At 53.5% G+C, this 13129-nt stretch overlaps 1 protein-coding gene across 9 annotated transcripts in view; it reads left to right on the top strand.

The window, feature by feature from the left end:
• Positions 1-13129, top strand: part of NATD1 (N-acetyltransferase domain containing 1) — a 33261-nt gene that overhangs the window by 3088 nt on the left and 17044 nt on the right. The window contains exons 2-4 of one of the 9 annotated variants that reach the window (XR_003094167.1): positions 3020-3135; positions 3278-3555; positions 3648-11433. The exons of 3 other annotated variants lie outside the window; for them this stretch is intronic. The gene's annotated coding sequence lies outside the window, so the exon portion shown is untranslated. Of the gene's footprint in view, positions 1-874; positions 3556-3647; positions 11434-13129 lie in introns of those variants that run through there. 5 more of the 9 variants (XR_003094164.1, XR_003094163.1, XR_003094166.1 and 2 more) reach the window with 5 other exon arrangements.

The raw sequence follows: 13129 nt of genomic DNA, 5'->3' as shown, positions 1-13129 counted from the left end.
CTCTTGGCTTCCCCCACTGATATTCCTCCTGGCAGCATGTGGTTAAAAACTTTCTAATGGGCCCAAGGGCTGCTTCCTCTTAACCCCTTCCCTTTCCCATGCATCCTGCGGGGGGAAAAGCGCTAAGAACTTGAAAGTGAAGTGATCCTAGTCTGACTCTGTGGAGTCGGCCTCTGTCTCAGATGGGGCACATCAAAAGTGAGAAGCCAACTGGGTTCTCTGCTCAGACTGCTAACAGCTAGAGCTGGTCTGAGCATTTCCCATGAGATGGGTTTTTGGTTTTTTTCCTGGAAAAAGTCAGTTCATCAAAAATGAACCTTTCCACGGAAAAAACACCACCTGCTTTTTTTTTTTTTTTTCCTTTTACGGGAGAGGTTTCTGGGGTCCAGGCTGCATTTTCTGCTCAAAATGAGAAGGAAGAGTTAATATCCTAGCGGTTGGAGCACCCAGCTGGGATGTGTTTCAAGACTGAGTAAGACCGGGGACTCTGTCTTGGAGGGAGACTGCCTGATTCACACCAGTCGAGTGTCTGTCTCTAGTTTTTCCTGGAAAAGTTTGGAAAGGTCTTGGTTTTCGGGTTTCAAAAACTTTCCCAGGCCACATCAGGGCAGGCACCTCACGGGGTGGAAAACCTGCTTCCTTCCCAGCTCTCGGTACATGGCGGCGTGTTCTTTTAAAGTAACGAAGTTCCTTTCCTTTCGCGTGATCGCAGCTGCCCTCCTCAGCCACTTGATCTGGAGGTAAATCCCAAACAGGAAACGGCTCTAAATAAATACGAACCCCCTTTTGTTTCGAAGGCCGCTGTCTTGGGTGGCAGTTGTGTTTTATCTGCTCCGCGCTGCGTGTTGTGGTCTGTTTTGTTTTCTCTCCGTAGTAACGTGCCAGTTGCTTGGAGTCATTGCCGAGAGCAAGAACAGCCCTTAAAGTTCTCTCCAAATCAGATGGATGGGAGCTGCCTAGAACAACTTGTTCCTGTTTAATTTTGCAGTTGCCTCTGCTAATGGCTTAATGATCACCTTTGAGCTTGCTGGCCATAAAAGCTCAGTAGCAGCCTCTCTTGGGGATTCTCTCTCCAGACCGAGATGATTTAGTGCAGAGGGAGGGGGATAAAACCCTGCTCTGGGAACAGCTTCCAACTCTTTTAAGGACCCGTGCCAGCTTACCGTGCTTGGAGCCGGATTCCCCGATGGAGCCCGTCGGAGCTGTGCATCAACGCAGCTGAAAGCAGAATTTGGCCCAAAGACAACAGCTTGCATCAACCGGCCACCTCCTGGCCCCTTCCTTTCGTTCGCACAACAGGCTGCTGTGGATTGGAACGTGCACCAGAGACGACGTCCTGGCCAGCCAGGACCTTTGACTTGAGGAGACGCGGGAACTGGCGGTCTTGTGGCTCTGAGGGGCTGGCTATGCAAGCTCTGCATGGCTTGGGAGCATGCCCCAAACCAGGATGCTTTGCAGACACCCCGGCTGCTCTCAACCAGGCGGTGGGGGCATCCCCAGAGCATGCTCGCTGCTGCCTCTCTGGTTTTGGTGTGTGCAGAACTAGGGGAGGACCTTGCTTTTTTGAAGGCAGTCTCAAGCGGGGTGAAGCCAGGCGAGGCTTGCCTCGTGAGCCCTGCTAGTGTAGGACCAAGGTGCTCAGATGCTTTCACACCTTGCATCCCTGCAGTGGAGAAACGCCTTATTCCCATTTTGTAAATGGGGAAACTGAGGGTGGAGTGAGTTGTCCAAGCTCACTGCAAGGTATTGAGCCCATTTTAGCACATGCTTCCTTCACAGTTCAGTGCTTGTCACAAAAGCCCAACCGGTAGCAAGTAATGTCCCAGAGCTTGGGAACCACCTGACTGTGGCTCTGCAGAGTCCAGGGAGACTGCTTGCTCTCAGGACCTGTAAGCGCTATCTAGGAAAAGAAAATGGAGCTGTGATACCAGGTCTCGGAAGCGGTGTCCTGTGTTCCCCATTGCAGCGGGGACTGATGAGCTGTGACCTGCTCGTGGTTTGTTGGGCTCCATTAAATTCAGGAGTAAGAAGTCACCTAGTAGATGCATTCAGGGCTTGATTTGGGAAACTCTGAGCACTGACTGGGACTGGCAGAGGCTCAGCACCTCTGGAAGTGGGCAGCCATGTTAGTAGTGTACGTGGAACTCCCTCTTAACTGTGCAGTGGCCTTGAAGGGCTTGGCCTCAATTTGTGCCTGTTCCCACTGGGAACTAAACTCCCCAGGGGGAGCGTGCGAGGCAGAGTGCTACTGGTGCAAAATCCCCCAGCCCGGACAAAGCCTTGGGCTCCGTTTCATTCGGTCAGGTACTTAAACCTGCCTCCCCAGCTCAGACTTGCAACCCAAGAAACCAGGAAAAGGGAGGGGCGTGGGACTGCTGTATGCTTCTATATATACTATATAACAAATGCACGTATCCTCCTCTGCGTTGTTTTTCTTGCCTTGTTCCTGTCACTGGGCCACACAATCTCTGATTTGCATTGAATCGAACTCCCCTGTGCTCAGCAGGCCCAGTCCAGAGGTAACACGTGCGGGAGTGTCTGCAGGTTAAATATTTTCATTGTGTTTACTGTGGAATGGCCTAGGGACCAGTGAAGATCGGGGCCCTGCAGCGTATCGGGTACAGTGTAGTGCAGATCTTGCCCTGGGAGCTCGCAGTCTGAATAGACAAGACAGACTGAGAGGGAGTGGGAAAAGGATAAAACGGGCGAGCAGCAGCTTTGCATGTGTTGCTCCAGTGCTGCGGTTGTCTCTTGCCTGGTTGAGGTCTGTGTGGGAGGGGGTTGGTGGGTGGCTGGCTGGGAGCCCAGGGACAGCGGCTGGTCTAGAAGGAACCGGCTCGGTGTAATGCAGGTATTTGGGGTGGGAGAGAGGGGGCAGGATGGAGAGTAAACACAGCAACCTCCCGTGAGCGCAGCTCTTCCCAGCTTCACTGTTGGCCAGGGCGAGGAGCGTGAGGCCCAAGTGGCATGGCAAAAGACCCCGACGAAACAACGCATCTTGTTTTTCTTGAGAGAGCAGGGGCCGTGCCAGAACGAGCAGCACCCACCTGGGAGCATCTTGCAGGTGTAACATGCTAGTACAATGATGCCAACCCCTCCTCTTCCTCCATCAGTCTGGTTTTGCCCTCAATTCAGGTGACTTGAGCAAAACTCTCTGTGACTTGGCTGTTTTAGACACTGAAACTGTGATGTGTGACACTTGCCTTGGTAGCAGACTTGGGCATTGCGCTGACTTCGCCCATCACGGGCAGCCATTACCCTTCCATCTCTTATCCAGAGGGCGAGACGATTGCTTTGGCATGTCCACGTAGAAGAGGACCTCGCACCCACCGGGGAGTCCAGGATTCACCTTCTCGGCTGGCAAAGGGGGAGCTGCACCCCTGAGCTGGGAGGGCCCCAAAAACAGCACCGTGCCTTGTGTTTCGGCCAGCTTTGCAGAACTAGCAGCGGAGCATGGGTGACTGACCTCTGGACTCGCAAGGCCCTGGCACAGCCCGTGGGTGCGAGGATCAGGCATGTGAGAGGGAGGATTAAACCATATCTTCTGAACAGCAGGTATCTGTATCTTCCAACCCTATTAGACTTCTAGGAAGGTCCTAGGTCCATCCTTACTCTGTCTTCTCTGCCTTGTCTGTCTTTTATTACAGCATGATCCTCTTAAAACAAGTTGCACCCCTTGCTCTCCCCAGAAGAGCGGGTCTTTTGGAAGCCCGGTGACTCACCTTCGTTCCCTAGCTGCAAGATTGGGGTAGTATTGGTTCACTGGGGTCTGGGTCTATCCGCTCCTCTTGGCTCTCCTTCGGGCAGAGTTCAGCAGCCATTTTCTGCTCGGGCGTAGACTCCTGTGGAAGAGAAACACCTTGTGCTCCCTCGTGGGAAGTGCACTATAGCTTATTTTTCCTGCCGGGGTGTTCCCCCTGGGAAATGAGTCATGCTGAGGGATGGTGTGGGGACACAGCTTGTGTCTGGAGGAGAAAACCCCGATGCAGAGAAATATGGCAGTGCTTCTGGGAGGAGTGCCGCACAAATTAGCACGCTGGCAACTCATTGACACAAGATGGTAGCACAAGAAAAGCTGAGCTGACAAGGCTAAGCCTGTTGCCCACGGTGTTTTCATACTGATCACACTGGCTTCAGAAAGCCCTAGAGTCTCTTTAATCTGATCGCTAGCCGGCGAGTGGCAGTTCGGCACAGATCTGCTATCTGTCCCTCAGCTCTGGTGCGCCGGCTCCCTCCTCGGCCCTGCCTCGCCTCCTTTCTCAAACAGTGTAGTTCTCAACTTACAAAATGCTCGACCACGGTGTGGGGAGATCAGCGAGCAAGGACGTTGCTAGAGTCTGGGTTCTTCTGCAGGGGAGGCAGATGACGATGAAATCCAGGACCCCCTGGGATGGAGATTTGGCTGCCTGGAACAGATTGCAGGGCCAGATCCAGGGGCAGAATTCAATGACGGTTTGAACAGTTGCAGGGAAAAGCTGCCTTGGAGATTGTCTCTGCCTATTTGCTCCAGTGATGCCTGTTAGATCAGGCGGCCTGGTCTGTTTTCCTCTCTCCTGCAGTCCCAGCTTGGGCAAGTAGATGCTTCTCCTTCCTCTGTTTTGGGTGGCTCCTTTTAGCTCTGTTTCAAAGCAGGATCCCTTTTCCTCTGGTCTCTCACCTGGAGCCAGGGTGTTGTGCCTGCTCAGAGCTAAACCATGGGCTGCAGCCTCGCTCAGCGTAGCATGCTTTTTAGCCTTGCCTTGGCTGGGGGGTGGCAAGTGAGTCCTCACCACAACTTAGCTAGAACAGGGTGTGATGTCTTGGAGAACATCTGCTTGTCTGCATCGGCGCTGTCAGCTCTGAGCTTGTTCAGTGCGTGATGCTGAACGCCTCGGGTGGGGTGGGGGGTGCGGACACAGCCCAAGAGCATGTGATTCACCCGTCTCCAGACCTGGGACACTGAACAGTGGCTTAACCTTTGTGGCCCCCATCCAGGTGGGATGATGGGGTGGCCACATCCTACTGAAATGCTGCTTCCTGCAAACTCTCTACAGAGAGTTGCGCCTAATGCGTGGGAAATCCCTGAACAGAACAAAGCAGCAAGGTGTTTAACCCTGGGTCAGACCACCCCCCTCCCCGAGAGCTAGGGGAATTCACAGGCACAGAAAGCTGGGGCAGAAGAGGTGAAACAGGGGCATGCTGCTTAGCAGAAGGGTTGGTTTAATTGGGGGGACCAGCTGAGAGAAGGGAACTCCCTACACAGGAGAGAGACGCTATAATTTGGAAGAAAAGCCATGTGATGGAAGGATGACCTTGGACTCCTTAAGGAACTCGGGCCAAAGCCTGAAGACTGTTCGTGCTGCTCTGTAGTAACAGCCTGTGCACCTGCTCTTACCCAGAACAAGTGGAAGCTAAAACTGTGTTCAATTTACCCCTTGGCGAGAGGCAAGGTCCCTGTCTCAGGCAGCCACAGGCATGTACATATTAAATAGTTTGACCAGACCTCTCTATTTCTTGTGCTACCTAAAGTAAGGAGGGGTTGGTGTTTGGAAGCCCTCGGAGCCTGTGCCCATGTGCAGCGGACGCAGACTATGCAGATCGCTGAGAGGCAAATTGCTAGTCTAAACTGCCCATGAAGTTGGAGCTGTGCATGAGCTACTGAAGCATCAGCACGGGTCCAGGGAGCCCAGGGCAGATGGGGACTGAGGGCTTATGTCTGTGATAACGTCAGAAATGAGGAATCTGTGTCCTGGAAGTCGACCAGAGTGGTCAAGGAACGAATTGTGACTGCGACCTTCTCGGACCAAGGGATGCTTGAGAGTGCATGAATCCAGTGTGGTGGGACTCGAACCCAGCAGCTGGGGTGAGTCCGGTCTGAGGGAAGCTCCAAAAGGGTTGTGATGTGCAAGACAAAGCAGCGTGCAGGTTTACCTGCCTGTTCTGAAATCGCACCTGGGTGGATCTGCCTTGCGAGGAGACGTGCTTCAGATGAAAGAACCGGGATCCCCTTGCAGGGGGCTTGCCTTGGCCTCTTCCCAGTTTGCTTCTGCCCTGAAACGTGATGGTTAATAGCCCTCCTGTTATCCTCCCTAGAGTAAAGCAGCTGCGTCACCTCTCTCTGCCCGCAATGATTGGGTAAATTCAAATAGATTGCCTTTTTGCTATATGCAAATCTCTAGCTCCTCATAACTGGCTAGTGCATGTGTGCACTTGGGGAATTTGCATGATCAGCTTCACTGACCCAAGCCTGGGAAGTCCGGGGTCTTGCCCTTAGACACACAATTCCTGCCGGTGCGAGCACAGGTTACGTGCTAATGGGAACGCAGCATTAGCCCTGGGGACCGTTCTTAGTAACGACTGCAGCAGACAGCCTGGCAGGGCCTCTGTTTCGCAACCACCCCAGGAAGGATGAGACCCAAGGCCACGCTCGCACTAGAAAGTCTTAGCAGTGAAACTTTTAAATGAGGACTACTACTTTCCTGCTCAGGTGCTCCTCTTGCTCTTCACCCTGATGGGTTTCAGGCCGTTCCATTTCTCCCAGGAACATCTTTGCAGCAGGGCAGGGACAGATCTAGTGGCACCGAAATTTGTCACTCCATCATGCCTGTTGTTTCTTCGAGTCCTGGACCGTGAAGAGCTGGAATCCCAAGGGACAGTGGAATTGGGCAGTTCTGGGAGACTACGGGAAATGTCACTTCTTGCACGGGGGTGGTGCCGGTGCTCGGGCAGGCTGGCCTGGGGAATTTCGGAGCTCTTGGGCGCGCAAAGCAATGACGAGTCCAGAAAGAACCAGACTCTTGGGCCAGACTGGGGACCTGGGAGGAGAAAAGGGGCCGGGTTTAGAGGTGGTTTCATATGTTGGGTCTGTCCCAAAGGGCTGAGTCTGGGTAGCAGGAGCTCAGGGAGCCAGCAGGCACATCCAAAGCTGGGAGAACTGTGGGTCCTAGTTTACTGTCACAGCCCAGGCTGGGAAGGGTTAACGCCTCTGCTGCGCCTGTACAACTGCAGCACTCTCCTCCTTTGTTCGTTTTCTCGCTCCCTCCAGCCTCCCCCCGCTGTCTTTGTGTGCATTTCTCTCTCTTCACAGGTCCCTAATTCCTTCTAGACCTTCCTTCATGGCTTCTGCTCCCTGTGCCCACGTCGCCTGCTGCTCGGGGCACGGCTGCAAGGAGCAGCCCGTTTATTTTGCCCCCTCGGGCTGTGCACGCTCCTGTGGCTGAGTGGAGGCGGGGGCAGCGGGCTGCTGCTGAGGCCTGCAGCCCCCCCAGGTGCTTCTGTGACTCGCTGGGGTAGGAGCTGTCATGGGCTCAGGGACAGCAGAGGTGGGAAACTTCCCAGCACAGGCTCAACAGAGAGATGGCAGGTGTCTGGGGCCATGCATTTCCACCCATCCCAGAGCTCCTCTCTTGGCGTTCCCTCCTTAAGCCCCGCAGGGTGGCCCTGCCTCCTGGGTGGGAAACCATGGAGCATGCAGTCAGGTTGTCATAGCCAGCCTTGGGGGCCTGCCCTGCACAGCTCCCTGGGGAGGCGCTTAGTGACAACGCAGAGTGAGTTCACGGGGGAAGGAAGGACTACGCTGAGCTGCTAGCTATCCGCGTGGGGCTCTGCAGCCCATGGGGACAGGCTGCCCTCCCCTCCCCGGGGGAGCCTGGCACGCAGAACAAACACATTCAGGTTGGGCATCAGGTTAAAAATCTTGGCTCCGCAAGCCTGGGGGGCTTAGGAGACCTTTTAAATATAGCTCTTCCTCTCCAGCCACGCCACCCCCAAAGCAGCTCCAGTTCTCTGTCCGTAGGGACAGACCTCGGGCTCTGCACACTCTGCTACTTGATAGCAGGGATAGGGTGGCAGCCTGCCCTCCCTGATGGACTTCAGTAGGCCCCTTCGCCCTGGGAGCATGTGGTCCACCTTGGACTCTGCTCCCTAGTTTGCAAGCAGCTGAGCTCTGCCGCAGCAAAGACAAAAACAGCTGAGTATATCTCATGCTCTCTGGCCTTGCCTTCGCTCCTCGGCACCCCTTCACCATTCCTGGCACCGGGAGGCTCCTCATGGGCTGCAGGACTTCATGACACTCCCATGTGTTTTCTCACCGATTTATGAAACGTGCCTGTGAGGCCGCTGTTCTGGCTGGATTTGCTCGGGGGAGAGCAAGCCGTATGCAGCCATGGAGCACCCCGATGCCGTGGCGCTATGCTGGTGTTTCTCTGCAGGCTCCAATGGAGCCGGCCAAGACCCTCTTCCCCCTGCTTCAGCATCCTCGGTAGGAGGGAGGCCTTCTGGAGTGGAAGATGGGCCTAGTGGCTCCTGGCCTAGATATCGGCTCTGTTCCCTATTCCACCGAAAGCTTCCTGTATGACTGGACCAGTCACTTAGCTGCTCTGATCCTTGGTTCCCCTTCTGGAAATCGGGGATGACAGCACCTGCCTGCCAGGGGAGCTCTCCAAGGCTAAATCCATACAAGCTTGCAAGGCACACGGATAGGATGGGGCTAGGGTCATCTAAAGCCTTTGGCTTCCCAGAGCAGGATTACAAGGACCGTGGTGAGATGTGGGACAGCATGCTCCATTCTGGGTAGAAAATAGCTTGCAGCTTCTTATACCTGCCTGTCGCCGCTAATCTCCGAGCGCGCCTCCCTTCTGGGCCGTTGGCTTGGGGATGGTACCAGCGCTGCCTCTGCTTGGCTTATGCAAGCTTGCAAAAAGGGATCATGGGTCTGGAAGGGGAGGCTCCCAGGTGGAGAGGGGACAGACCTCCTCGCCCTTCCCTGGATGGGGTTGTCCCAGCCCAGAGGAGACTGGGAACCACCGTGGGAATCTCCTGTTGCACGCAGGTGTTCTGGCTGCTGGGGCTGGTTTCCTGCCAGCCTTCTGCGTCTAGCCGGCTCTTCTTCCTCCTCTGTTCTGGGGTCAGGGTTCCTCGTCTGATCTATTCCCAGTGCGTCGTAGCGCCTGAACGCGCAAAAGGGTTAAGTGACGCCACGGCCTGGCAGGGGAAACCCGTGTGAGAGTCATCTGTTTTCCAGCGCTCTGGCCCTGCTGACCCCAGACATTCCCTGGAACTCGGCAGCCCTGCGCTCCATCCCCCATCCTGGCGCTGCCTGGCACAGCACAGAAAACAATAGGAGGCTTCCTAGTATTGACATGCCCCGAGCAGCCCAGCGAACCATCTGGCGAAAGGGCTGGGAAGCTCACTGCTAGCTCCTTGGCCCGCCTGGGAAATGCTCTGGCCCCCAAGGCTGATGGAGGCCGACAGGGTGCAGGGGCTTGCGGGGTGGGGAGCATGGGGGGGAGCAGCAGTTGAGGATGTCGAATGCTTTTCAGTGTCTGCCCCCGCTTTTGTTTTACGTGGCAGACCCTAAACTCTCCATGTCCTCGGTCCCAACATCCTGTTCTTCCCACCCCAGACGGCTGCGTGCTCGCCAGGGGATATCGCCAGGATTTCCCCCGATAACTGGCCTGTCCTCCTCCTCCCCTCTGAGCTGATGGGTTGTTCCAGGGTGAGCTCCTCTCCCCATCAACACGCACACAAGATGGAGAAGAAGCTGGTGGTGTCTCCCCAGCAGCTGTATGCTGTGTCCCCATCACGCACGAGATGCTGTTGCGCGCCAGCGACACCCAGGGCATCTGCCCATTGGCTCTGTCTTCCCCGTGGCTCTGCTGGGCACCTCTGCCCTCGAATCTGGACCCTCCTTGCTGAAGTCCATGTGAACGTGAAGATTGCTGCCTCTAAGAGGTGTAATCTCCACCCTCCCTGGAGCAAATGGAGGCAAGATGCATACACACTGGTCGTGATTCTCACCTTCACCCTCCATCTCCACTTGCCCTGCAGTATGACCCTGCATTGCACACTCGCCTCGGCCCCTGCAATGGACCATCCTTTCCCCAAAGCTGTTTTGCAGAGGAGGCCCACCGCGTGCTTCTGCATGCATAGTTAGATTGTCCCCGGAGCAGGCAGGCGTGCTCCTCTATCTTGCCGACACGTGGGCTCGCTGATGAGAAGCCTATGCAGATGTTCAGTGATTCAGCCAGGCTGAATGCCCTCATGTCCAGGGTCCAGTGGCTTGAGCTAATATCTCATGAATGCTGCTTTTCTCTGTCGCCGTGGGAGGTGGCAGGGCTTGGTAAATAACCTTTCATTATGAAACGAAACCTGTGATTCTTTCCATAGAGCACTGGGGTGGCTTGTCATTCTGCCGTTGCCCTTGGCCTGGGGACAGCGCCTCGCTGCCATCTGAGCTCCATACACCAGAGATTCCCCCTCCTGTTTCTAGGATGCCAGCCCTACCCTGCTGTGACCAGCATGTGTGGCATCAGACCGTGCGTCACGAGCAGAGAGAAGGAGATGCTTGGACCCTTGGGCAGGGCACCGACCAAGTCAGCCAGAGGATCGGGGCCTGTGCACGCCAAGCTAGTTCTGCGTACGGATGTAGAATACACCTGTGCTTTAAGTGTGGTCCAGTGGACGGTTGTGTTTTTCTACTCGGTGCACCTGGGGCATACTTTTCAGTGCATCAGATGTTTAAGCAACAGTGCAAAAGGAGAAGAGGAAGAGAAAAGCTGGGCTTGTGTGTAAGAAGGTAGACTGGAGACTTGGGAATGGGAATTTGGTTCCTGGCTCTGCCAGAGAGTTCATCAGTTCTTTTGGCCTGTGACTTATAGTCTGATTTCTCCATGCACTTAAGTCTGTGTTTGGATCAAAACCTGCTTTGCCTAATCTCAGACAAAGCTTCCTAATTGTCAGAACAGCAGGACAGTGGAAAGAGCTGCCCAGGGAAAGTGTGGCCTCTGCTTCATCGGAGGTTTGCATGCAGAGGCTGGATAAGCCTCTCCGTGGAATGGCTTGGGAGTAGCAAGACCTGTGTCTGTGCTGAAAGTGGGACAAGATGAACCCAAAGACCCTTTCCAACTTCGTTCTCAGGAGCTTGACATTAAATGTACATTCCTATGCCTTGCTGTGTCAGCATGACCGGCTGAATTCAGGCTTTGATTTCTCATCTCCAGAATAGGGAGAATGCTTTTTGTCCTGGCTATGCAGGTTGCAAACAAGACTAGGACTGATGTCTGCACCTGTAATGGCCTGGGGTCTCCTGGTGCTACAGAAATGCAAATAATACTCAGTAAAGTCTCTGTCCTTAGCAAATCTGCCTTCCAACTGAGCCATCTTTTGCTCCAGGACTGTGTGCATGTGCAACGTAAGAGAAAAGTGACTCTTTCTTTCTGTTGCAATGCAGGGATGAAGGGAATCTGCCTGAATTTTTGGAAAACTTTAAATGGAGACCCTGGAAGGTTTCAAGCCAGAAAGGGAGCGTGGTGGGAAGCTCAGAACATGTGAAAGCAGCAGTTACAATGAGCCGCTTTACAGCCTTCATTATAGCAGGGGCTGTTGCTGGACTGCTATAAAAGAAAGTTTCCACTGAACGCTTCACTTCCTGTGGTCTATGGAAACTACATGAGGGTAGGAGGAACCTGCTTTATATCCCTGTGATTGAGGCTGTGGGTCTCTTGGAAGGCAGATTTCTCTAGGTTTGGGTTAGCTGTAATAGCACGCACGGGAGGAAGGGTTTGTGTCGGGGGTCCAAGCCTTCTACGGTCTCTAAGCAAACCCCCTGAGACATCGCGCCTCGGGCCTTTCCTTCTTCCCTGTGCTGGAGCTGTGCGGTTCTCCCTCCTAGACCAAGTCCTAGGCTGAAGCATCATCCGAGGTATCAACCAGGCCTGCCCAGCAGGTCCGATTTGAATTTGGACTTGTGCTCTTCTTTCTTGTGGCAGCCTGTGACCAGGGTTATTCAGTCATCTGAGATCTTCTTTCTTGTGGCAGCCTGTGACCAGGGGTGTTCAGTCATCTGAAAGCCTTCTTAAAGTACTGTCCTGTTTTCTGCAAGAGGAGCAAAGATTAGCCTACAGGCTTATCATAGATAAAAGCTTATCATCCCCATATAACCTAAATGTCCAACCGCCTTCAGAAACCCCAGGAGGGTCCTTTTGTCTCAGCCGGGCTCATGCAGTCGGCTGCTCCCCACCTTTTTGAACCCCTGCTATGATTCATTTTCTTCAACCTGCCATTGTCTCTTAACAGCCCTCTAGTGTTTGTGGAGAAGTGACTTATCCTCAGCCATTCTTTCCTTTTCTTTTCCGAAGGGTTTTTTATTCAACTAAAGCAGTATTTTGGGTGGCCAGTGTCCCTGTAATTGGCTCAACATACAGTATTCCTCGGCTCTTGCGGAGCAGTTCCAAATCCACCCTTTTAGCGAGAGTTTCCCAACACGGGAAATTTGTATAGAATTGGTCGAATTACTCATGATGAAGAACAGGCTAGTTTCTTCACATATTGCCATTTTCTGCCGGTATGAAATGCATGTAAAATGTCAGTTTTCTGCGTTATCTTCTACCCACTTTGCATCAATATCCATTTCTCCACGAGGGACAGGGTTAGGGACCCTTAACCCTAACCCTGACACTCCTTGTTCATGTACTTACTTTTCAGTCCATTCCCCTGTCCTGACTTTTGCAAACAGGTTCTTTATCCATCAAGGTTCATCAAACTGCCAACAATTTTCTGCCTATCTGTTGTTTGCACAGTTTTGCACACCGTGAATGCCTGAAGCAGGGGTTGCTGAGATGCTGTGATATCTGTGGTGGTATACTCTGGTGTCTGTACCACAATACTGCAGTGGGATTGCTGTTCCCTAACTGGATGGCTGAAACTTTCTAAACTTGCAGATGCCATGTGATAGTTGCCAGTAGCTCGGGTGCGTGTTCCTGGCTTGGATGTTCACTTGTGTGACCACATGCAAAGCTTGAGGTAAGGCGCAAGCTTTCACAAATATACATGGAGTTATATCTAGGCCACTACTGGTTTACAGCCAAGCAAACCCAGCAAGGTTTTTAATATCTTCAAAACCATCAGCTCCCCTTGTGGGTCCCAGAACCTGTGGTGCGCAGATATACGGTCCATGAGCCCCATCAGAAACACTGTTGCTTGGCTGTGAGAGCTATTATTGAGAAAATAAAGGAGCTGCTTTTTTACCTGCTGACCACACATGCAAGGGTCCAACTTGGCTGTCCAAAACTGTTCACTTGAGCTTTTGCGTGTTTTTGACAGGTGAGTAAAATATCACCAGCTAACTTTTTTCTTTCCTACAGTTGGAGTG

The sequence above is a fragment of the Alligator sinensis genome, unplaced genomic scaffold (assembly GCF_000455745.1).
Source record: "Alligator sinensis unplaced genomic scaffold, ASM45574v1 scaffold402_1, whole genome shotgun sequence".
NCBI classification, from domain to species: Eukaryota; Metazoa; Chordata; order Crocodylia; family Alligatoridae; genus Alligator; species Alligator sinensis.
The sequence above is the reverse complement of the archived record's forward strand: the minus strand, read 5'-3'. Positions and strand labels throughout refer to the sequence as shown.